The 2499-nt window shown below is 38.4% G+C and overlaps 1 pseudogene; it reads left to right on the top strand.

The window, feature by feature from the left end:
• The first annotated feature begins 614 nt into the window (after positions 1–614).
• On the top strand, positions 615–1991 carry LOC135541106 (transcription factor HES-5-like; annotated as a pseudogene).
• Positions 1992–2499: the final 508 nt, after the last annotated feature.

Below are 2499 nucleotides of genomic sequence, written 5' to 3'. Positions count from 1 at the left end.
TACATTTTGATCATATTGCTATTTTCTCTGTCTTCTATAAGAATTCATCCCATTATGCTAATTATGCTACTTCATTATAATGAAAAAAAAACATTTAGCATGAATAATTATGAATTCATCTCAGACGTGTACAAACCTTTTACGGATAAAGAAAACACGCAAACAAGCTAAAATACTGAATTTGCACAGAATTGGCAGGAATCCATTTTTCTATTCAGGATTACAAATAAAGAGGTCATATTCATAATGCAGTCATCAAATACAATGCAGAAGGCTACGAATCTTCCAATAAAATGTATAAGAAAGCAGTGTAAGTTTTAATGCAGAAGGTATGAGTCAGTCCCGCACGTGTAAGTTTTGATGATGAGCGTGTGTACTGTCTGTGTCATTGATCCATTAGGCAGGAAATCTGGGGGTCACCACTTTCCCAGATTCACACAGCGCTCCGAGTCACTCTCCATCACCCCCCACCCCTCCACCTGTTCCCCTGAGACGTGACCATTGTCCCCAGCATTTAGAACCCAAGTTCCCCCATTGGCTACAGACTGTGAGAAACTCCAACAAACCCAAGACCCACACATTCATATGCAGATTTGGGACTATATATAGGAGAGATGAAACCAGTAGAGATCAGATTCACTTTCTACACAGAGACCTCTACAGCACAGAGATCAAGCCATGGCACCTACAATCACTTCAGCCATGATCTACTCTAAGGAGCACCTGACTCTGACAAACAAGGTAAATTGAAATTACATCTTGCTTTATGATTCGGTTCTTGATAATAGTTGTCATATTTTTATCAGACCTCTGATATATTTTAGAACAATGTTATAAATGACTCTCCTTATTTTTTTGCAGATTAGAAAGCCAGTCGTGGAGAAGTTACGCAGAGATCGTATCAACAGCAGCATTGAGCAGCTCAAGTCTCTCCTGGGTCCAGAGATCCTCAACCAGCAGTCTGACTCCAAGCTGGAGAAAGCAGACATCCTGGAGATGACAGTTTGCTTGCTGAGACGACAGAAACAGTACCAGCCAGTGAGCTCATCCTCATGCTCAGCACCTGTCAATCAGGGTTACTCCAGATGTGTCCAAGAGATTGTACACTTCCTGTCCACAGATGAGGTGAAGACACCATCTCAGAGAAAATTGCTGAGCCACTTGCTGCTGGACTTTCAGAGCCTGCAACCATTATCTGATAAGAACAGAAGGGAGAGTGACCTGCCTCAGCTGAGCTCCCCAGCCCAGCACAGCATCAGCAAAGAGAAGGGTCCAGTTAACAGCGCCCTCTGGAGGCCCTGGTAGAGTCCTACAGACTGGAGCTCCACTCTCAGACAAGCACAATGGACCATGTTGGTCTAAGAATAATGTTATGGATGTTAGACAGTAATGAGAATAGGAAGAGATCTTCTTCCTCATCTGCTCAAGCAGGACATTTCCTACTCCACATTACTGACGATTTCATCCTCATTTTCTGCATTTGCAGGAGTTTATACTATAGGTTTTAGTTTTAATGAAAAGGACATTTAACAATGTCAGTATTTTAATTATCCTCTCTTGATTACAAGAGCATCAATATAATCTTCTGTTTTTATTTTCGTTTCACGAATAAGATTCTATTTCATTTTTATAAAGTGAATATATTTTGTATTTTTTCCTGTGGAAAAATAATAATTTATGATATGGTGTTCACTGTCTTCCTAGTGGAAAGACTAGTGAAGAAATGTAGTAATTCTTATTTGCCCTGTTTTGATATTGATATTAAAACATGCAAACAGCATCGTATGTCATAATTTTAAAAAATGATATCTGCAATTAAGTCAGAATAAGTTACTTCCTCTCGATTGTGAGAGGAGCTAAAACATATGTAATGGTTTGTGTCACTATGTGAGTTTATCAGTATCACTCGCATTCCAAGAAGTTATTGTCAAGCTTGAAAACATGTTTTCAAAATGAATGTAAATCTTCAAATCAAGTTGATGCGAATAAAAACAATCATCGAAAACAATTCTTATGTTTGTTTGATTAATTACACTCCATTGAAATTTCAAATGTCTAAATCTTTATTTATTTTTATTTTTTATGTCCCCCCTGATGTACAGTACGTACTTCCCTGCACATTAGTAGTGCAGGAAATACACAAATTCGTATGCTGCTTTTTTCTTGTGACTACAAGCGAAAATATACAGTAATATAAATTATCCCGAAAACAAATTATTTATCATGAGAGGTCAGTGGTGATTTTAGCATGTAAATCTTGGTGGGGCAAACTCTCCACAACAAAGTCACTACACAACACTAAACAATACATAAATTGCACTATAACGGGGCCCACATGAAGCTGTCCCAAAAGTAGAGCTTTCTTTTCAGCACCATGGAGTGAATCCTTACAACTGCTACACCTGGCTATCAAGCAGAACCTTGTCTGTGAAACAGTTCATTCAGCCTCTTTACTGCCTTTTAAAAAACATAGCTGATATGTCTGACTTGCTTAAACAA

This window comes from Oncorhynchus masou, chromosome 6, assembly GCF_036934945.1.
Source record: "Oncorhynchus masou masou isolate Uvic2021 chromosome 6, UVic_Omas_1.1, whole genome shotgun sequence".
Classification (NCBI taxonomy): Eukaryota; Metazoa; Chordata; class Actinopteri; order Salmoniformes; family Salmonidae; genus Oncorhynchus; species Oncorhynchus masou.
The sequence above is the reverse complement of the archived record's forward strand: the minus strand, read 5'-3'. Positions and strand labels throughout refer to the sequence as shown.